The following is a 25,352-nucleotide window of genomic DNA, read 5'->3' as shown; positions in this document are numbered from 1 at the left end:
GAACATGGTGTTAGCATATGATCTTTAACAACCGTGCCGGAATTGGTCCATATCGGTCCTCCGGAGCCTCTTGGAGGAGCAAAATTCATTCGATCCGGTTCAAATTTGGAACGTGGTGTTAGTATATGGCCGCTAACAACCATACAAAAAATTGGTCCATATCGGTCTATAGTTATATATAGCCAATCTCCAATCACACAAAACTCTCTTTTGCGGAAGGTTCAAGTGTATTTCACTTTGGCTTGAGTGAATTACCCGAATTTATTCTGATAATTGGTTGATAGTTTTGCTGCAAGTAGAGGATGTTGGTAATTCCGAAACATCTGTACATCCAACCATCTTGCAGTCTATAGGGCTTTGCCCAAATAAATTTGACAAGCATACTTTTCCTCTGTGGTTAAGCTACACTTGTAATTTAGTCAATGCATGACTTTAAGCTGAGATAAAAAACAACAATTTTGTTAAAATTTTATTTCTGTAGAAAATTTTGTCAAAATTTTATGCCTGAATTACATACGTATTTGATCGATTTTTTTGATTTAATATATACCACGTATGGACTTACATACAATTTAGAAGACGGTGTTAGGAGGTTTTAAGATACCTTGCCATCGGCAAGCGTTACTGCAACTTAAGTAATTCGATTGTGGATGGCAGTGTTAGAAGAAGTTTCTACGCAATCCATGGTGGAGGGTACATAAGCTTCGGCCTGGCCGAACTTACGGCCGTATATACTTGTTTTTTAAATGAAAAAACTTAATTTTCTTAATGAAACAACGTTAAATTTTAGGCAACAACAAGGAGCTACCGTGGTGCAATGGTTAGCATGCCTGCCTTGCATACAAAAGGTCGTGGGTTCGATTCCTTCTTCGACCGAACACCAAAAAGCTTTTCAGCGGTGGATTTTTCAAAGCTTCTCTAAGTGGTTTCAGTGCAATTTGGAACGCCGCACAGTGGGGTTTTTGATGTCAAAAATGGGAATTAATTCGAAGTAGCTTTCCCTGTTTATAGTTTTAACTTTTTTCGGCCAAATTCACTAAAAGACATAAAACCAATCAAATTTTAAATATTTTTTAGTCCACATTTTATTTGTTTTCCATTAGTTAATTTGCAACAAAAAAACGAAGAGAATGAATATCTGCTTTTTGATCTGATTTTTAACAATTATTATCATCATCGTCAGTAAAATTACTATATGTATCATTATCATAAACACTGGCATTTTGATCACCATCAAGATTTGACTCAAATATCACCATTTGAATTGCTTCCATAGGCAAATTGTGGGGTTTCTTCTCTTTTAATTTCTCATTTCTGATATAACTGGATCCGAAGTATGTTAATTAACAGTCTTTTAAATATCTCTTCATTTGACTTTTCCATAGAACATTTTCGCAAACAATGCTGTCTAAAATTTTTAAAATCTTTGTTTCTAGCTTCTTTCGCTTCTTCCGACAACTGTCCAATTGGAAGTAAAGCGTGGTTAATTATTTCTGCTCCAAGTAATAAATATTTGTGCACAGTTGGGGACATATAGTACCAGGGGTTGAAAAAGTGCAGACAACTTTTTCATCTATGCTTTTAAAAGAGTTTATTGTTTTAGAAAAAATAAACTTTTTTACTTAATTTGGCTTTATTCACAACTATTTGTCGACATATTTCTCGAAATCCTCTAATTTAAAGACTTACGAGCGAAACTAAATTTCAAATAATAACACAAGTCAAATATAAAAATAAAAACCACAAAAATAATCTTATTAACCTGAGGATGAAGGTTCCATTATTATTTTTTTAATTATCGCTTTAGAAAACACCCAAAACTAATTTTTAAGACACCAATAATTTACACTTATATCGCACGCAAGGAAAACGTAAAATAACTCCAACTTCAAACATATATAGTGACACAACGGTACTTGTCAAAGACACAATTTTTGCGCTAGTCATGTGGAATTTTGTGTACTTTTACCGACTATAAAAATTTTTTCGGTTCTCCTAAATTTCATTTTTCAATTAATTCCCATTTTTGGTATCAAAAACCCCAATGTGCGCCGTTCAGACTCGGCTATAAAAAGGAGGTCCTTTGTCATTGAGCTTAACATGGAATCGGGCAGCATTCAGTGATAAGAGAGAAGTTCACCAATGTGGTAAATATCACAATGGACTGAATAGTCTAAGTGAGCCTGATAAATCGGGCTGCCACCTAACCTAACAACAACCTAACCTAACACCTAACAACAAAAAATTATATTTTCCCCTTTATGGAAATTTATATCCTGCACTTAATTTATTTTTATTTGCATTTTAATGCTATGTCAATACTTGTCGTATACGCGTTTGGTTCGATAAACGAAAAACATGGATCTAACACCGTAAATGGTTTGATGTACTCAGAAGCCAATTTCCCATCTTCCTACGTGTATTGTCTTTGCTAAAAACCGTCTCGTCTTTTTGACTCAATCCTCGAGTCGACCCACCTTTTGGCTTCCCACACACGCAGAGAAAAAATATGATCATACCAAACATAATTAATGCAAATAATGCATAATGTTTTGATAGGGACTTTATGCATTATATGTTCGGTGAGAAACTGTTGTTTCTCACCAAACATATAACACATCTTCGTACTTCACCTGCCTGAAAACCAATGTCATTGTGTTGTTAGTTTGCTGCAAATTATTATTAGGTTGATTTTTCCAGAAACGTATGGTGTAAACAAAGAAATGCCACTCAGAGATTAGGCTTCGATACCGCATTGGAACAATTTTTTACCCCTGGTCGATCTATTAAAGCGAAGCTTCTCATATAAATACCGAGGTTGACCCGAGTTGATTACTTTGTGAAGGAATACAATTGATCTAATATTAATCATATCATCAAATAATATCCCAAATATCAAGGATCTATATCGTGAAATATGGTCATAACGCCTCAATCCGTATACGTATCTTACTACACCATTATAGACACCATTAAATTTACGTTTGCTTGCCGCTTCACAACCAGCAAACAATCCACATCCGTATATCAAAGAGGACATCACATACGTCTTAGCAAGCAGAATCCTAGTCCTTAATGGAGTCAACCTCTGTGCAAACCATAATGATCTCAACTTAGCATATGCCTGACCTACCACAATATTAATATGGTCCGTCCACGATAACTTAATATTCATGACAATCCCAAGGTTCCTAGGAGAAGAAACAATGCCTATTCTTTGTCCATCAATTCTGACATTCGGTTCATAAGGAATTTGTAAGCACCGCCTGTATAGCACTAAGTACTTTGACTTCAATGGATTGAGGAAGAGACCATTAGCAGTCGCCCACCTACACCAAAAATTTTTTTTTTTTTTGATTTCAATCACGAAATTCGCGGATTCAACCATTTTTGAAAATGATAGTATCAATCACCCATTTTGATGGAGAACCAACACGATTTTCAATTAAAAATTTCATTGACTTTTGTCACGGAATCAATTAATTGTGTGATTGAGTCAATTACAACAGCGATTGGTTTCTGACATAAAATTCAATCAAAGTTTTAATTGAATCAATTAAAACTTTAATTAATTTCGCGCCAAACATCAATCAACTATTTGATTGATTCAATTAAATAATTAATTGAAATTGGCAATAAATTTCAATCATAATATTTATGTAATGCGCCCCCAAAATCTTATTTTGTTTTATTTGAAATAAAAGAAAATATGCGTTTCTTCCCAGCCAAAAATACTTCAGCAGTAAGAGTTTAGTTGCGCTTTTTGGTATACAATAAAGTAGGCAGTGCATCCACACTGCATGAATCGGTGGCAATAACATAAACGAGTAATCAAACTAGTTTATGATCATTCGTTTATGTTACGCATATAGATGCATGAAAAGTAGTTTTTCCTTCACGCTAACAATGCTGTACTCAAGATTATACATCACTTATGAGCAATATTTCTATTAAAATAAGCAATTATATCAGCGCTATGTAGAAGCTGCTGCTAAATCGGGACATCGCCCACAAAAATCTGCGCTGATTCGGTTGTTTTGTAAGCAGTTGGTACTGCCTCTCTCCCTTACAATCCTACTGAAATAGTGCTCCATTTTTCGCTGGGTTATAAAGCATATTCAATATTTTATTTTTGTGAATTATGCAATAGACAAAAGAATTTGTTTTTTTTTTTTGTGTTATGTTCTAACATAACATACACTTACAATTACTATAAATAACAACTAAAGGGTGAAAAAATAAACGGTATAAATCACTATCTTCCTTATCATAGTAATCATATCAGCATGCTCGTTCTAATATGTAGATGCGCCTAGATTTCCAATAAGTCACCAACCTGTAAGCTAAATTAGTTTTTCTGAAAATAAATAGAATAATTAGAACTTATTGTTGTTTAACTAAAAGTTAATTTTGTTAAACATTACCTCAATTTTTCATTCCTTTGTTATAATCTTCATTTGCTTTTATAGTCTTTTGGCATAAAAGGGGCTTGGTTTAATTTAATTGTAGTAGCAATTCCTTTCCAAAATTTCTACACAATGAAATCGTCTATTAAAATCTGAACCAATCAGAGACATAAATAATAGCAAAGCAATGTAGTATTTGGTATTATACCATATTGATGATATTTTGTAAATTCTGGAAATAAAAAATATAAATGGAAAATATTTTTTTTATTTATTTGTTTCGGATATTTTTCATATTTTTAAATCTCATAGAAAGAAATATGTTACCGTTGTATTGCTGCTCATTAGGTTACATATCAGATATACCGCTCTCTACTTGGGTTCAAACTGAAAAAGACAGGTAGAAATTCAATTTAATGGCAATGCTTCTTCGCAATTGGAAGGTGAATCTTCCAACAAACCCATACCGCTCTTAAATTTAAGAAAATTAGGGGTGAAAAAATTTTAAAAGATCAATACGGTACCCACCGAGGTGCAATGGTTAGCATGCCCGCCTTGCATACACGAGGTCGTGGGTTAGATTCCTGCTTCGACCGAACACCAAAAAGTTTTTCAGCGGTGGATTATCCCACCTCAGTAATACTGGTGACATTTCTGAGGGTTTCAAAGCTTCTCTAAGTGGTTTCACTGCAATGTGGAACGCCGTTCGGACTCGGCTATAAAAAGAAGGTCCCTTGTCATTGAGCTTAACATGGAATCGGGCAGTACTCAGTGATAAGAGAGAAGTTCACCAATGTGGTATCACAATGGACTGAATAGTCTAAGTGAGCCTGATACATCTCGATACCACCTAACCTACGCACCTTTTGATTGTAAAAGTATTGTTATACTCGTATTCTTATATATTTGATAAAGTGATAGAGTTGATGGAATTGATTGACCAATTTCACGAAATAAAAATGCTCACTACAAGAAATGAATAAAAAATATATTATTTTAGTCCGTTTAATATAAACAGCTTCAATGGAAAACGGTATTCGCATTTACAATTGCTTACCTTCAATAAACGTAGATTTTTACAATACTACAAAACACAATCGCAGATAATTCCAATTGCATTCTGTTATATATTTTTCAATCCTTTACCACGTAGCCATTTGTTGTTGCATACTTTATTTTTAGTCGACCCTTTTTATACCCACCACCATCGAATGGTGACGGGGGTATAATAAGTTTGTCATTCCATTTGTAACACATCGAAATATCGATTTCCGACCATATAAAGTACATATATTCTTGATCAGGGAGAAATTCTAAGACGATATAAACATGTCCATCTGTCCGTCTGTCTGTTGTAATCACGCTACAGCCTTCAATAATGGAGCTATCATCCTGAAATTTGACACAGATTCGTCTTTTGTTTGCAGGCACGTCAAGTTCGAAGATGGGCTATATCGGTCCAAGTTTTGATATAGTCCCCATATAAACCGGCCTCCCGATTTGTTACTTCCACAGACTGATCTCTCCATCACGTATTGTTGAAAAATACACATTCACTTGTTCTCTTCTCACCATCGCTCAATGATTTTAATTTTAATTGGGAACGGAAAATTTTTTAATCACGTTTGTAATTGAAAATTGTTTCCGAATTGATTAACTAATTGATTGAATCAATTAATATTTTAATTGGAAATGTAACAAATATCAATCATTTTTAATTGGATATTATTCGGATTTGATTAAATAATTAATTGAATCAATTAACATATTAATTGAATCCGTTTCGAAATTCAATTAAGTGTTCAATTGAAAAAATTTCGGTGATAATTTTTTGTATGTATAGTCGGAAATCAATATTTCGATGTGTTACAAACGGAATGACAAACCTATTATACACCCATCGCCATTCTATGGTATTGGGTATAAAAATGGACCCATGTGGACTATTATTAGTATACGTTCAACTATATAACTACAAATAACTATGGGAATTGGGTGGGAGTTAGTCCATGCTGGTGATATTTCTGAGTATTTTAAAGCTTCTCTAAGTGCTTTTTCCGCAATGTGAACACCGTTCGAAAAAGTATGAATGTTTATATCAGTAGTGTTCAAAGAAATACAATAATACAATATCTATGAAATTTATCTTTTCAGGCATTTTCTCCTACATGATTTGCTTGTACAAAACTATTTCAATCTTGTAGGCTTCCTTAGCTTCTTCCTGAACTAAGCTATTTATCTAACAATGATATCGTATTAAATTTTCCATCTAATTCAATGAACTCCACATTAGGAAAACACAAAAAGTTCATTAAAATAATCCAGCATAACGCAGTTGTCTTAATTACACAAAAGAAGTTCAATAGGTTACTCAAATTAAATCAAATCTCTGCAATCGTCGTAAGTATCCAATTTGGCTAAAATCAATTATTCCCTTCACAAAGACATAACATAACATTGAATTTGCATGCATTAACAGTGAATAATTGACTATATAAAGGACTTGTAAAGGATTAATATTTGGAAAGATTTTAAACCACAGACAACTATGCATGTATTTTGTAGATGCAATTCAACTTGCCAATTATTGCACTTGAAAAAAAAAATTAAGTAAAAACTCAAGTATAACTAAGAAATGTATTTATTTATTTATATACAGTGCATAACATTATGTTAAAAATAATTTCTTCTTATTAAATTAATATATTTAAAGATTCAAATAAACAAAAATTAGAAATTCAAAATTTATAGGAAATGAGATAAAAATATTTTATGACTTATAAAATTATATAGTGAAAATAAAATAAGAATAACAAAATTGACGTATAAATGTTGTTGTAAGGCAAATATTGAGCAATGCTTTTAAAAATGATCGCAAGACTTCAAAGAATGGTCGATTATGCATAGACTGCCGCAAATATCTCATCGAGATGGAAGAACAGTACAATATTCCCCTAATATGGGTGCCTGGCCATAGGAACATACTGGGGAACTGCGAAGCGGATGAGCTAGCAAGGCTACGAACTATCGAACATATTCCAGGATAACTAGAATCTATTGATATGCATCTAGCTGCGTGAGAAGACTGTTATGATTGCAAATATCCGATGGGAGAATTGCAAGTGTTGTAACGACACCAAGCAAATATGGCCCCATTTAAACTTACACCGCACACTAGATATGCTAGTGTTCTCAAGACGTCAGAAATCACTCCTGATATCTGCTACAACGGGTCGTTGCCTGATAGGTGAGTTTGCAAAAACTATTGGCGTTAAGTATAATGGCTACAGTATGAGCAGTCACGATGCGGAGGAAAATTAAACACCTCTCGTGTGAGTTTTGTGTAAGGCGTAATCGAATTTTAGGAGCATATTGGCGCACCCGGAAAACGTTAACTTAAGCAGTCCAATGGTTTTGAACAAATAAGGGTGGCTCAAGATAGGAAAATAATCGGGTGGGTTCAACGGTAAAAATTATACACTCAGGGAAGAGTGAACCCATTAGCGAGTTATTTTTAACTAACCAGTGTTAATATTGAACTTCGTATGTTCAACATTCCTATGGGTTTGTAATTTGTTTTAACTTTTGTCAAGTTCAAATTTAACTGTTCAGAAGTAAAAAACTAACTATATAATACTTTTTTTTTTTAAATGAAAGACAGTCTTCGTAAATAAAAGCTATTTTTCCAAACTTCAAAGCTGATATCCTCGGATAATAGCGCATGGTCATGGTTAGACCCACATTTCAATGCGTTAAAAACGGAATGGGAATTTTAGTATAACCTCATATTCTACGATGAAGGCTATGTAAACGACACTATAGTCTAATTTACATTGATTTTTGTCGCATCATAGGCTTCAACAATTTCTCCCTAAAGACTTATTTCGTAGTTTTTTATCAAAAGTGAAATTTTTGAATATTAAATAGTCTTTAATATTTTCAATTATACGATTGGATGAACATGAGAAAATATCCTTGGGCATCACTTTCGTTCGAGCAGTTGTGACCACAAGACTATTTCGCCAAATCTGTATGTCAACTGCTACATATATATGTACGGACATACATATATAGATGTTATAAGCCACATATATGATGCCATTTATCACACATTTTTGATAACGAAGTAAGTGAAGCTTTAGAGTTTTGAAGGCGGTAGGTAATTTGCCTTTAGAACTTCCTAAGGGTTCGAGTGTTGTAATTGATTACCTATTACGATCATAGAGAAATAGGACATGGCTTTCAATTTCAAGGCCCAATCAACGAGGTTCTACTCCATTTACCAAACTGACCACCGATTAAGAGTTACGTCTTAATAGTCTAACTATACATGGGAGAAGGAGAACAAAGGATGGAAACAAAATTTGATCGTATACCTAAAGCGAGAAAATCCCCTATTATGTTCGACTGAATTTCAGATAGCTAGGCTCATCTTTTTTTTTCAACTTAAAACATAAGTATAGACTGTCCAGAAATACTAGAATACTGATATGTTGCCTTATCCGATGTTTTTCTTTATTTTCTCCACAATATTTTATATAAAATTCATATCAATTATACAAAATGAAGTTTAATATCGTGGTATTAATTTAGCCTAAGTAGAGAGGAGTATATAAAATAATTTCATTAATGTTTGTGTGTTTTGGTTGACATAAAAAAAATTATGAAATAAACTGATTTAAATCAAAGTTTTAAATTACCGTGTACTTTTTGTATTACAAGATATTTCATTTTTATACCCTCCATCATAGGATGGGGGTATATTAACTTTGTCATTCCGTTTGTAACACATCGAAATATTGCTCTAAGACCCCATAAAGTATATATATATTCTGGGTCGTGGTGAAATTCTGAGTCGATCTAAGCATGTCCGTCCGTCCGTCTGTTGAAATCACGCTAACTTCCGAACGAAACAAGCTATCGACTTGAAACTTGGCACAAGTAGTTGCTACCGATGTAGGTCGGATGGTATTGAAAATGGGCCATATCGGTCCACTTTTACGTATAGCCCCCATATAAAGGGACCCTCAGATTTGGCTTGTGGAGCCTCTAATATGGTGTTGGTATATGGTCTGTAACAACCATGCAAAAATTGGTCCACATCGGTCCATAATTATATAGCCCCCATATAAACCGATCCCCAGATTTGGCTTGCGGAGCCTAAAAGAGAAGCAAATTTCATCCGATCCGGCTGAAATTTGGTACATGGTGTTGGTATATGGTCTCTAACAACCATGCAAAAATTGGTCCATATCGGTCCTTAATTATATATAGCCCCCATATAAACCGATCTCCAGATTTGGCTTGTGGAGCCCCTAAGAGAAGCATATTTCATCCGATGCGGCTGAAATTTGGTACATGGTGTTGGTATATGGTCTCTAACAATCATGCAAAAAGTGGTCCACATCGGTCCATAATTATATATAGACCCCATATGAACCGATCTCCAGATTTTGCTTGCGAAGCCTCAAAAGGAGCAAATTGCATCCGATCCGGCTGAAATTTGGTACATGGTCTCTAACAACCGTGCAAAAATTGGTCCACATCGGTTCATAATTATATATAGCCCCCATATAAACCGATCCCCAGATTTGGCTTGCGAAGTCTCCAAGAGAAGCAAATTTCATCCGATCCGCCTGAAATTTGGTACATGGTATTGGTATATGGTCTCTAACAACCATTCAAAAATTGGTCCACATCGGTTCATAATTATATATAGCCCCCATATAAACCGACCCCCATATTTGGCTTGCGAAGTCTCCAAGAGAAGCAAATTTCATCCAATCCGGTTGTAATTTGGAACATGGTGTTAGTATATGATCTTTAACAACCGTGCCAGAATTGGTTCATATCGGTCCATAATTATATATAGCCCCCATATAAAACATTCTCCAGATTTGACCTCCGGAGCCTCTTGGAGGAGCAAAATTCATCCGATCCGGTTCAAATTGTCAAAATTTTATTTCTATAGAAAATTTTGTCAAAATTTTATTTCTAGAGAAAATTTTGTTAAAATTTTATTCGGTTCATAATAAAATTTTCATCATTGTCAAAATTTTATTTCTATAGAAAATTTTGTCAAAATTTTATTTCTATAGAAAATTTTGTTCAAATTTTATTCGGTTCATAATCATGGTTGCCACTCGAGCCAAAAATAATCTACCAAGATTTTATTTCTATAGAAAATTTTGTTAAAAGTTTATTTCTATAGAAAATTTTGTTAAAATTTTAGTTTTGTGGAAATTTTTGTCAAAAATTTCTTTCTATAGAAAATTTTGTCAAAATTTGTATTTCTATAGAAAATTTTATTTCTATAGAAAATGTTGTTAAAATTTTATTTCTGTAGATAATTTTGTCAAAATTTTATGTCTACTTTGTCAAACTGAATTATATACGTATTTGATCGATCTGTTTTGATTAAATATATACCACGTATGGACTTACATACAATTTAGAAGATGGTGTTAGGAGGTTTTAAGATACCTTGCCATCGGCAACCGTTACCGCAACTTAAGTTATTCGGTTGTGGATGGCAGTGTTTAGATGAAGTTTCTACGCAATCCATGATGGAGTGTACATAAGCTTCGGCCTGACCGAACTTACGGCCGTATATACTTGTTTTATTTGATTTTTAGTCGGGTTAAAATAATATAAAATAAGCTATTTCTAGTTTGTTCAAATGTCTAAAATTGACTAAAAGTGTCATACTAAAGAAGGATTGAGCAGAATCCTGGAAATCAAAAACAAATCCGCTCTCTCGAGAATGGACAAATACGGTAAAAAAGATCTACTTGCAATAAAACGCATTAATCGGTTGCTTCCAGTGACGCCAATTTAGTGCTTATAGCACCAAAGTTAGTGCTTTTTGATTTCCAAAAAGGACAAAATTTGCCTTTTAGTGCCCATTCAAAAAAAAAAACACCAACTTTTTGCTTTCTGGCGCATTCATTTAGTGCGTTTGGTGCTTATTTTAATTTGATAATTTGACAATATTGAGTTTGATTGATGACATCCTTTCATACAAAAATATTGAGTAGACTGTCAAAAACTTAAGAAACTCAACTATATTGCCAAATATAGAATTTGATTGTTGTGAAGGTGGTATTGATCCTTTTTTAATCAATATTAATTCAAAATTACTTGAATGAAAGTAAAATAAGCATTAACAAGTGTATACGGCCGCAAGTTCGGCCAGGCCGAATCTTATGTACCCACCACCATGGATTGCGTAGAAACTTCTACGAAAGACTATCATCCACAATCGAATTACTTGGGTTGTGGTATCTTAAAACTTCTTAACATCGTTTTCTAAATTGTGATTTAGTCCATACATGGTATATATTAGAAAAAAAGTTATGTATAGTTAAGTCTACAAATAAATACGAATCGATATGGACTTTTTGTACGTAGAGAGCCAGAACTGAAATATGGGGGTCGCTTATATGGGGTCATATATAACTATAGACCGATATGGATCGGATGAAATTTGCTTCTCTTAGGGGCCTCGCAATCCAAATCGGGGGATCGGTTTATATGGGGGCTATATATAATTATGGACCGATGTGGACCACTTTTCGCATGGTTGTTAGAGACCATATACTGACACCATGTACCAAATATCAGCCGGATCGGATGAAATTTGCTTCTCTTAGAGGCCTCGCAAGCCAAATTTTGGGGTCCGTTATATGGGGGCTATACGTAAAAGTGGACCGATATGGCCCATTTGCAATACCATCCGACCTACATCAATAACAACTACTTGTGCCAAGTTTCAAGTCGATAGCTTGTTCCGTTCGGAAGTTAGCGTGATTTCAACAGACGGACGGACGGACGGACGGACGGACGGACGGACGGACATGCTCAGATCGACTCAGAATTTCACCACGACCCAGAATATATATACTTTATGGGGTCTTAGAGCAATATTTCCATGTGTTACAAACGGAATGACAAAGTTAATATACCCCCCATCCTATGGTGGTGGGTATAAAAATGATAAAGCTGTACACTTCGATAGAAGCCAATAAATTCATAAAATAAAAATGCTACAAATCAAATCAATAACCATATATATCATTGAAAGCTTTTTTTGTGCTTTTTGCCCTTTGGGAGTTGGCATCACTGCTTGCTTCATTCTGGGCACAATATATTTAACGTATACTAATGCAAAATACAAGATCTAACTAGATCATGGCATGGCAGACCGTATAAAAGTCCTTTTACATCTCAGTTACGAGAGGATCGTTCTCTGACATCAAATAGCCTGATTAACCTTTTGGCTCAATAAAACTCAATAAAAGTAAGTTTTTCTTGACGATTCATATTCAAAACACACCTGTTTAGTAGTTATATGTAAAATGTAAAAAAAAAAAACATTTCGTTCCATTAGAAATTACATGGTACATTTTTCCCTCAAAGTTAAATATATAGTCAGAAAAAAATTTTAACATACATTCATTACAAAATACATCATAAGCTTCGTTTACATTGTAAAATATTAGCAGCAAAAAAAATACGCAACTAAGCAAGTGTGCATGACCATGCGTGCATAGTTTTGAGCGCTTGCTATAAACTTGATCTCAAACAAAAATTTGTTGTGAAAAAAGGGTGTTATTTTTCCTATAAGCCAAGAAGAGTTTAAAGTTTTTTTTAATGGGTTAATAATAGTGACGAGTATTCATTCCCCACAATGTATTGGTCGACCACTTCTTTACCCTTAACGACACTATTGGTACACAGTATTATACAGCCACCTCAGACAACCAATACACTGCTAGAAAAATATGTTTTTCATATGTTCCGATATAAACAAAATATGTTTCGGCACAATTTTTTAAACACAATATATTTAAGTGCAAAAATGTAATGTTCCTAAACTAGCATTAAATGTTTGGGACACATATGTTAATATGTTAGAATATATTATGTTTGGGACAAGAATGTTTCATAAAAATAATATGTTTGAATGTAAACATATATAAATTTACAAATTTAGAGTAAACCTATATACATATGTTGTGATATTTTATTCAGTGAGCAACAGAGAGATAGAGTATAGAGAAAAAAATAAAGATGGAAACCGCACGCTCACAAAAAATCGCTTCTGTAACATATACTCCCAAACATATTTTGCTTCAAGCATATATATTTTTGGGTATTGCCCAAACATTTATATGTTTGATCTCTTCCAATATATAATATGTTTGAAAGCATATTGGTCTAAACAATATATGTTTGGGTAGTCTAAGTTCCAAACATTTTGTATTTTTGCATCCAAATTCAATAATGTTGTCTTCCAAAAAACCATATGTTATTATGTGAACATATAATATGTTTGGAAGCATTTTGCACCCAAAAATATTATATGCTTAAAAAATTCTCCCAAACAATATTGTGCTCAAAATTTTATTTATTTATTTATATATTTACAATCATAATGAATTATGAAAATAAACAGGTAATATAGGTGCTAACAACATAGGTTTTCGACCTGAATGCTCAAAATTTTGCTTCTGCCCAATTGTATATTCCCCGACATCTTTCTCACTTCCACGAGATTTTTTAGTTCTTAGCACCTTTTTCTGTAATACAAACATTGTAGAAGAAATTATTAAATTTTTTATGATTTTATGATTTTTTTTTTATTTTAATTTTACCTTTTGTCGGACGGGGATTCGAACAGCGGACCACACAGTTTGTAAGGATCAAAGAAGTAGCTGATCAATTGCCCAAGGAAAAATAAAATATTAATTTTGTAATAACAAGCAACAACCACCAACTTAATTCAATATCGCTCCTTGTTAAATAGCGCTCCAAGCTTCTAAACACATATATGTTTATAGGCTATTTCTAAATAAATATATGTTTGCATTCAAGCATATTATATTTACAAACATTTTATGTCCCAAACATAATATGTTCTAACATATTAACATATATGTCCCAAACATGTTATGCTAGTTTATGAACATTATATGCTTGCACTCAAAAATATTGTGTTTAAAAATTTGTGTTCCAAATATATAATGTTTATAGCCAAACATATGAAAAACAGTCTTTTTCAACCGTGCGAGAGGGTTGACGAAAGATATCAACATAACACAGCGAGAGATTCAAAAGAGAGCAATTTCTGCGAAACTGCTTGTATATTTTTTCGGAAAACTCTTTAATGTGTTTATTTGTTTTGGCTACGCGTATGGCATGTTAACAAGGCTTCGCCAAAAATTTGATATGTTTAAGTCTAAATATTATTTAATTTGAATATTAAATTGCGTATTCGGAGTAAATATAATAGATATTCGGAACCAAGAGAATAGGTATTTAAAACAAACAGCATGTGTTTTTGCCTTGAGAGCAGCAATTTAAATATAGGTGAACATGTGTTTTTTTATCATTTTGGCATTATGGGCACAATTTTGTTTCTTGGTTCGTAAAAGAAATCGGAACGTACGACGAGTAGGTCAAAATATTCAGACACAGAAAATTAAAAAAAAACGTTGGAAAATATACAACAAATATAAAGGGATCTTCATAAAAATAGCGAAAGGGCACTATACTTTTTTTAGAGTGGGACAGTAAAATAAACAAGTATATATGGTCGTAAGTTCGGCCAGGCCGAAGCTTATGTACCCTCCACCATGAATTGCGTAGAAACTTCTTCTAAACACTGCCATCTACAATCGAATTACTTAAGTTGCGGTAACGCTTGCCGATGGAGAGGTATCTTAAAACCTCCTAACACCATCTTCTAAATTGTATGTAAGTCCATACGTGGTATATATTAAATCAAACAAGTACATGTCTCATAAGAACCATCAGCCAAAAACACAAAAAAAAAAACAAGTATATACGGCCGTAAGTTCGGCCAGGCCGAAGCTTATGTACCCTCCATCATGGATTGCGTAGAAACTTCTTCTAAACACTGCCATCCACAATCGAATTACTTAAGTTGCGGTAACGCTTGCCGATGGCAAGGTATCTTAAAACCTCCTAACACCATCTTCTAAATTGTATGTAAGTCCATACGTGGTATATATTAAATCAAACAAGTATATACGGCCGTAAGTTCGGCCAGGCCGAAGCTTATGTACCCTCCATCATGGATTGCGTAGAAACTTCTTCTAAACACTGCCATCCACAATCGAATTACTTAAGTTGCGGTAACGCTTGCCGATGGCAAGGTATCTTAAAACCTCCTAACACCATCTTCTAAATTGTATGTAAGTCCATACGTGGTATATATTAAATCAAAAAAGATCGATCCAATACGTATATAATTCAGTTTGACAAAGTAGACATAAAATTTTGACAAAATTTTCTACAGAAATAAAATTTTAACAAAATTTTCTATAGAAATAAAATTTTCACAAAATTTTCTAAGAAATAAAAATTTTAACAAAATATTATATAGAAAGAAAATTTTGACAAAAATTTCTACAGAAATAAAATTTTAACAAAATTTTCTATAGAAATAAACTTTTGACAAAATTTTCTATAGAAATAAAATCTTGGTAGATTATTTGTGGCTCGAGTGGCAACCATGATTATGAACCGAATAAAATTTGAACAAAATTTTCTATAGAAATAAAATTATGACAAATTTTTCTATAGAAATAAAATTTTGAAAATGATGAAAATTTTATTATGAACCGCATAAAATTTTAACAAAATTTTCTCTAGAAATAAAATTTTGACAAAATTTTCTATAGAAATAACATTTTGACAAAATTTTCTATAGAAATAAAATTTTGGTAGATTATTTTTGGCCCTAGTTGCAACCATGATTATGAACCGATATGGACCAATTTTTGTGTGATTGAACCAATTTTGGTATGGTTGTTAGCGACCATATACTAACACCACGTTCCTAATTTGAACCGGATCGGATGAATTTTGCTCCTCCAAGAGGCTCCGGAGTTCAAATCTGGAGAACGTTTTATATGGGGGCTATATATAATTAAGGACCGATATGGACCAATTCTGGCACGGTTGTTAAAGATCATATACTAACACCATGTTCCAAATTACAACCGGTTTGGATGAAATTTGCTTCTCTTGGAGACTTCGCAAGCCAAATCTGGGGATCGGTTTATATGGGGGCTATATATAATTAAGGACCGATATGGACCAATTTTTGCATGGTTGTTAGAGACCATATACCAACATCATGTACCAAATTTCAGCCGGATCGGATGAAATTTTCTTCTCTTTGAGGCTCCGCAAGCCAAATCTGGGGATCGGTTTATATGGGGGATATATATAATTATGGGCCGATGTGGACCAATTTTTGGATGGTTGTTAGAGACCATATACCAACACCATGTACCAAATTTCAGCCGGATCGGATGAAATTTGCTTCTCTTTTAGGCTCCGCAAGCCAAATCTGGGGATCGGTTTATATGGGGGCTATATATAATTATGGACCGATGTGGATCAATTTTTGCATGATTGTTAAAGACCATATACCAACACCATGTACCAAATTTCAGCCGGATCGGATGACATTTGCTTCTCTTTTAGGCTCCGCAAGCCAAATCTGGGGATCGGTTTATATGGGGGCTATATATAATTATGGACCGATGTGGACCAATTTTTGCATGGTTGTTAGATACCATATACCAACACCATGTACCAAATTTCAGCCGAATCGGATGAAATATGCTTCTGTTAGAGGCTCCACAAGCCAAATCTGAGGGTCCCTTTATATGGGGGCTATACGTAAAAGTGGACCGATATGGCCCATTTTCAATACCATCCGACCTACATCGATAACAACTACTTGTGCCAAGTTTCAAGTCGATAGCTTGTTTCGTTCGGAAGTTAGCGTGATTTCAACAGACGGACGGACGGACGGACGGACGGACGGACGGACGGACGGACGGACGGACGGACGGACATGCTTAGATCGACTCAGAATTTCACCACGACCCAGAATATATATACTTTATGGGGTCTTAGAGCAATATTTCGATGTGTTACAAACGGAATGACAAAGTTAATATACCCCCATCCTATGATGGAGGGTATAAAAAGATCGATCCAATACGTATATAATTCAGTTTGACAAAGTAGACATAAAATTTTGACAAAATTTTCTACAGAAATAAAATTTTAACAAAATTTTCTATAGAAATAAAATTTTCACAAAATTTTCTAAGAAATAAAAATTTTAACAAAATATTATATAGAAAGAAAATTTTGACAAAAATTTCTACAGAAATAAAATTTTAACAAAATTTTCTATAGAAATAAACTTTTGACAAAATTTTCTATAGAAATAAAATCTTGGTAGATTATTTGTGGCTCGAGTGGCAACCATGATTATGAACCGAATAAAATTTGAACAAAATTTTCTATAGAAATAAAATTATGACAAATTTTTCTATAGAAATAAAATTTTGAAAATGATGAAAATTTTATTATGAACCGCATAAAATTTTAACAAAATTTTCTCTAGAAATAAAATTTTGACAAAATTTTCTATAGAAATAACATTTTGACAAAATTTTCTATAGAAATAAAATTTTGGTAGATTATTTTTGGCCCTAGTTGCAACCATGATTATGAACCGATATGGACCAATTTTTGTGTGATTGAACCAATTTTGGTATGGTTGTTAGCGACCATATACTAACACCACGTTCCTAATTTGAACCGGATCGGATGAATTTTGCTCCTCCAAGAGGCTCCGGAGTTCAAATCTGGAGAACGTTTTATATGGGGGCTATATATAATTAAGGACCGATATGGACCAATTCTGGCACGGTTGTTAAAGATCATATACTAACACCATGTTCCAAATTACAACCGGTTTGGATGAAATTTGCTTCTCTTGGAGACTTCGCAAGCCAAATCTGGGGATCGGTTTATATGGGGGCTATATATAATTAAGGACCGATATGGACCAATTTTTGCATGGTTGTTAGAGACCATATACCAACATCATGTACCAAATTTCAGCCGGATCGGATGAAATTTTCTTCTCTTTGAGGCTCCGCAAGCCAAATCTGGGGATCGGTTTATATGGGGGATATATATAATTATGGGCCGATGTGGACCAATTTTTGGATGGTTGTTAGAGACCATATACCAACACCATGTACCAAATTTCAGCCGGATCGGATGAAATTTGCTTCTCTTTTAGGCTCCGCAAGCCAAATCTGGGGATCGGTTTATATGGGGGCTATATATAATTATGGACCGATGTGGATCAATTTTTGCATGATTGTTAAAGACCATATACCAACACCATGTACCAAATTTCAGCCGGATCGGATGACATTTGCTTCTCTTTTAGGCTCCGCAAGCCAAATCTGGGGATCGGTTTATATGGGGGCTATATATAATTATGGACCGATGTGGACCAATTTTTGCATGGTTGTTAGATACCATATACCAACACCATGTACCAAATTTCAGCCGAATCGGATGAAATATGCTTCTGTTAGAGGCTCCACAAGCCAAATCTGAGGGTCCCTTTATATGGGGGCTATACGTAAAAGTGGACCGATATGGCCCATTTTCAATACCATCCGACCTACATCGATAACAACTACTTGTGCCAAGTTTCAAGTCGATAGCTTGTTTCGTTCGGAAGTTAGCGTGATTTCAACAGACGGACGGACGGACGGACGGACGGACGGACGGACGGACGGACGGACGGACGGACGGACGGACATGCTTAGATCGACTCAGAATTTCACCACGACCCAGAATATATATACTTTATGGGGTCTTAGAGCAATATTTCGATGTGTTACAAACGGAATGACAAAGTTAATATACCCCCATCCTATGATGGAGGGTATAAAAAGATCGATCAAATACATACGTAGTTCAGTTTGACAAAATAGACATAAAATTTTGACAAAATTTTCTACAGAAATAAAATCTTAACAAAATTTTCTATAGAAATAAAATTTTAACAATATTTTCTATAGAAATAAAAATTTTGACAAAATTTTCTATAGAAAGAAAATTTTGGTATATTATTTTTGGCTCGAGTGGCAACCATGATTATGAACCGAATAAAATTTGAACAAACTTTTCTATAGAAATAACATTTTGACAAAATTTTCTATAGAAATAAAATTTTGGTAGATTATTTTTGGCCCGAGTGGCAACCATGATTATGAACCGATATGGACCAATTTTTGTGTGATTGGAGATCGGCTACATATAACTATAGACCGATATGGACCAATTTTGGTATGGTTGGTAGCGGCCATATACTAACACCACGTTCCAAATTTGAACCGGATCGGATGAATTTTGCTCCTCCAAGAGGTTCCGGAGGTCAAATCTGGAGAACGTTTTATATGGGGGCTATATATAATTATGGACCGATATGGACCAATTCTGGCACGGTTGTTAAAGATCATATACTAACACCATGTTCCAAATAACAACCGGATTTGGATGAAATTTGCTTCTCTTGGAGACTTCGCAAGCCAAATATGGGGATCAGTTTATATGGGGGCTATATATAATTATGAACCGATATGGACCAATTTTTGCATGGTTGTTAGAGACCATATACCAACATCATGTACCAAATTTCAGGTGGATCGGATGAAATTTGCTTCTCTTTGAGGCTCCGCAACCCAAATCTGGGGATCGGTTTATATGGGGGCTATATATAATTATGGACCGATGTGGACCAATTTTTGCATGGTTATTAGAGACCATATGCCAACATCATGTACCAAATTTCAGCCGGATCGGATAAAATATGCTTCTTTTAGAGGCTCCACAAGCCATATCTGAGGGTCCCTTTAAATGGGGGCTATACGCAAAAGTGGACCGATATGGCCCATTTGCAATACCATCCGACCTACATCAATAACAACTACTTGTGCCAAGTTTCAAGTCGATAGCTTGTTTCGTTCGGAAGTTAGCGTGATTTCAACAGACGGACGGACGGGCATGCTTAGATCGACTCAGAATTTCACCACGACCCGGAATATATATACTTTATGGGGTCTTAGAGCAATATATCGATGTGTTACAAACGGATGACAAAGTTAATATACCCCCATCCTATGGTGGAGGGTATAAAAAGGAGGAAACAGTGAAAAATTAAACAGTACAATGTATAAAAACAATGTTTTGTTCCTCTTTATTAATAAGTAGTCCAAGAGGAGTTGACGGACACCTTCAAATATAAAATGGGGCATTAAGTTCGAGTTTTGCAGCTAAAATTATTTTTCATTTTAGCTTCAAAACTCGAATCTCTAAAACCATAATAACGTTATAATTTTTTTAGGAAATTGTATTATGACTTGGTGGGGAATGATCCAAAGCAACATTCAACAAGTTTATTTTCTTTAAAATGAATTATTAAAGACAAGTAAAAGCCAAAACATGGTCATTTTAGAGCGATAATGCCAACTTAATACCAGCCTTGAAGGTACAAATGAAATTAAGTACAAAACAAAACGATAAATTTTAAAAGCATTTAAAATGATGTTAAATGCTACTAAAAAACTTTTCACGCCTAAATAAATTTATGTGTATATTATAAAATTATGTATGTATGATTATACTCGACTCCACCTTCTTCTTTTGTTATAGTTTTTAAATTCTTTCCAAAATTTCAAACTTTTATACCAAAAACAAAACTTATACCAAATTACAAAATTGTTATTTTTGCTATAAAAAAATAATATTTTATCCAAAAGCTCAGTCCATTTCTTTTATATTTTTGGAATATATGTAAAAAAAATTTGGTGTTCGGCCCGAGCAGGGATTGAACCCACGACCCTTTGAATGCAAGGCAGACATGCTAACTACTGCTCCACGTGGCCAACAAATGTATGTTTCTGTTAAATAATGTTATGTTTGTATGGGCTCGTGGGCTTCAAACTATGCTATATAAATGCAACTTATAACTATAATTGTCTACTGGTCACTATAACAGCTACGTAGCCCAGTGGATAGTGTGTTGGCTTACAACGGCTCGATTCTCCGTCCAGGCGAGAGGTAAAATTTAAAAAATTTATACAATTGAATAATTTCTTCAACATTAGTTTTATTACAGAAAAAGGTGCCAAGAACATAAAAATTTCGTGGACGTGAAAATTATGCGAGGGAATGAGCACAATCTTCTTTGGGGAAAATTCTTCCAAGCATATAATATTTTTGGGCTCAAAATGCTTCCAAACATATAATATGTGCACATAAAACAAACATATTTATTAGTATTTCGTCAGTATCCAATAATATATGTGCTTCCTGCAAAATATGTTTGGAAAATATGTTAGAGAAGCGATTTTTTTTGAGGCTGTAACGACTCGGTTTTAAACATTTAAGGTCTAATATATAAAAATGGTAAGTTCTCCGAAGATAAAATTTAAAATTGCACATACGCAGAGTAAAAAAAAATCTGTCTCTTGATTCTGTACATTCTATGGCTGCAATACGTCAAACCGGGCGATCGATCTACACAGACAAAATACGTCCGCGGTTAATAGAAAATAAATTCCAATGCCCGTGGGAATAAGTTCAATGCTAACTAAAGCAGAAGAGATAAGTATGAACTGCAGCATGCCTAATACGAGTGTGGTAATGATTTGGCGTCAATGATGTTGTCTTTACATTTATTCGTTTATTTATTTATTTTTTCCAGAATCGAATACAATTTTAATTCGCACGATGTAGTTCCATTTTACCATAAACCTTTATTTCGTTTTATAACGAAAACATCGATATGCTATTGCACTCTCATCCAAATTCAGTATGAACTTCTCATTAAGGAGAACTGTTTTGCCAAATTTTAAGCTTATATGTCTTAGGCTTTAGAAATGAACACGAAACGAAAAAATTGCTATTTGAAATTCCGAATATAAGAATATGAGGGATTATTTTATGTATATACTTTTTTTAAATAGTTAAATCCTGTCCCAAACGTAATAACATATATGTCACAAACATATTACACTATTTTATGAATATTATATGGTTCCACTTAAAAATAAAATGTTAAGAATTTGAGTGTCATTACTGAATGCTAAAGATAAAGATGATAAAGAATATAAATGGTTGGAAAACGATACTTCTATGCATTACAAACGGAATGACAAACTTCTTATACCACACTCTATGGTGGAGGTTATAAACCCAGAAACCGAAATATAATAACGATTTAAATCACTAAAAAGGCCCTTCACAATTTAGTTTTATAACCTGAGTTTCACCCACGGCGAATAGCACTGGCCAGTGTTCTTCAATTGCTGTGGGGTATGGTGACTTTGTATGTTTCTGCAATGCATTTATTTAATTAATATTGATTTGTCGAATATCCGTTCAATTGGCTTGATTAGGTCTTTATGCCTCTGTGTGTTCTTCACGAAACATAGTAATTACTTACTGACTTTTTTCTCAAATATAAAAGTAATTTTTACAATATTTGTTGAATATGAGCATCATGGGTTTAAATTAGCATTTTAATGCATTTTCTTTGGTGAAGGTTCAGGGAGAAATTCTAAGACATATACACAGAAAACCTCTCGAAATTCTGACATTGATTATGAGCCAAAGAAGTAATGAATTGTAGTAAGGATACATGCAAGACACAATTCTCATTTAAATCCGAGTTCTGAATACTTGATTCTAGGAAGCAAATTTGAATTTATTCATTTCAACTTTTTTTTAAAAACGTGCTAACGACGACTTAATTTTGCAAACAAGACTCGACAAGTAGAAATGATTCCATATTTCAAGTACAAAACGTTTTAAAATAAAGTGAATGATTTTTAGCTTTGTAGTCAAGGTGCAAAGTCAGCAAATTTAAATACAATTTCATTAATCTTTAAGAATTTTTCAGAATTATTAAAGCCAAGTTGACCTTAGTTCAATAAAATGTTCATTCATGTAAAGATACACAATTTTAAGTTTAATCATTTAACTATAAGGACAAATCGATTTCATTGAAATGTTTATCGACTTTTGGATAAGGAAAAAAACCTTGCATCAGAGAAACGCGTCTTCTATGCTATGCAAACTCGCATTCGTATTTTAAGGACAAATAATCTTTGGCCTCACAACATGTTTTTACTGTGAAAATCCGCACAACTCTCAAATGTGGACAATTTTTGGGAGACGTTTGCTATATGAACACATAAAAATTAACCTATCGTAACTGGACACCCCCCAAATGTGAACAAGATTTAGGCGACGGTTGGTGTCCACTTCTGAGAAGTTTCACTGTATATAAATTGTCACCTAAAAATTTCATTCCGATTCTTTTGTCGTTACATTTTGGGAAACAATCCCATCTAAACTGATCTCTCGTTCTTAGTAGATTTCATTAGCTACTCGTAATAAAGGGTGATTTGTTAAGAGCTTGATAAATTTTTAAAAAAAAAAACACATAAAATTTGCAAAATCTCATCGGTTCTTTATTTGAAACGTTAGATTGGTCCATGACATTTACTTTTTGAAGATAATTTCATTTAAATGTTGACCGCGGCTGCGTCTTAGGTGGTCCATTCGGAAAGTCCAATTTTGGGCAACTTTTTCGAGCATTTCGGCCGGAATAGCCCGAATTTCTTCGGAAATGTTGTCTTCCAAAGCTGGAATAGTTGCTGGCTTATTTCTGTAGACTTTAGACTTGACGTAGCCCCACAAAAAATAGTCTAAAGGCGTCAAATCGCATGATCTTGGTGGCCAACTTACCGGTCCATTTCTTGAGATGAATTGTTCTCCGAAGTTTTCCCTCAAAATGGCCATAGAATCGCGAGCTGTGTGGCATGTAGCGCCATCTTGTTGAAACCACATGTCAACCAAGTTCAGTTCTTCCATTTTTGGCAACAAAAAGTTTGTTAGCATCGAACGATAGCGATCGCCATTCACCGTAACGTTGCGTCCAACAGCATCTTTGAAAAAATACGGTCCAATGATTCCAACAGCGTACAAACCACACCAAACAGTGCATTTTTCGGGATGCATGGGCAGTTCTTGAACGGCTTCTGGTTGCTCTTCACTCCAAATGCGGCAATTTTGCTTATTTACGTAGCCATTCAACCAGAAATGAGCCTCATCGCTGAACAAAATTTGTCGATAAAAAAGCGGATTTTCTGCCAACTTTTCTAGGGCCCATTCACTGAAAACTCGACGTTGTGGCTCGTTAGTAAGTCTATTCATGATGAAATGTCAAAGCATACTGAGCATCTTTCTCTTTGACACCATGTCTGAAATCCCACGTGATCTGTCAAATACTAATGCATGAAAATCCTAACCTCAAAAGAATCACCCTTTACAAATATGCAACATGATATTTACAAAATTGTTTAGATCGGTGAATAATTTTCCACATTTTTACAACTCGGTATGGCCCGAACCGATGTACTTACAATACCCCATAGTGATCCAGATTTAAGCACACAGTTGTGAACAATAGTTAGGAGTACTTTCAGATACCAACAGTCATAAAAAGGTTGCAATGTGGAGAACATTACAGACAATAATTTGTTTTCTTTAAGCAATTCCTAGAATTCGTATTTGATATGGACACAAATAGAGAAACATTTGTTTGTGAATGTTCCTTCCTCCCTCTTTTAGTTCTGTTTTCTTGTCTATCTTTTTATACACTCCATCATAGGATGGGGGTATATTAACTTTGTCATTCCGTTTGTAACACATCGAAATATTGCTCTAAGACCCCATAAAGTATATATATTCTGGGTCGTGGTGAAATTCTGAGTCGATCTAAGCATGTCCGTCCGTCCCTCCGTCTGTTGAAATCACGCTAACTTCCGAACGAAACAAGCTATCGACTTGAAACTTGGCACAAGTAGTTGTTATCGATGTAGGTCGGATGGTATTGCAAATGGGCCATATCGGTCCACTTTTACGTATAGCCCCCATATAAAGGCTTGTGGAGTCTCTAACAGAAGCACATTTCATCCGATCCGGCTGAAATTTGGTACATGGTGTTGGTATATGGTC

This window comes from Haematobia irritans, chromosome 5 (genome assembly GCF_050003625.1).
Source record: "Haematobia irritans isolate KBUSLIRL chromosome 5, ASM5000362v1, whole genome shotgun sequence".
Classification (NCBI taxonomy): domain Eukaryota; kingdom Metazoa; phylum Arthropoda; class Insecta; order Diptera; family Muscidae; genus Haematobia; species Haematobia irritans.
This window is presented reverse-complemented; position numbering follows the sequence as displayed.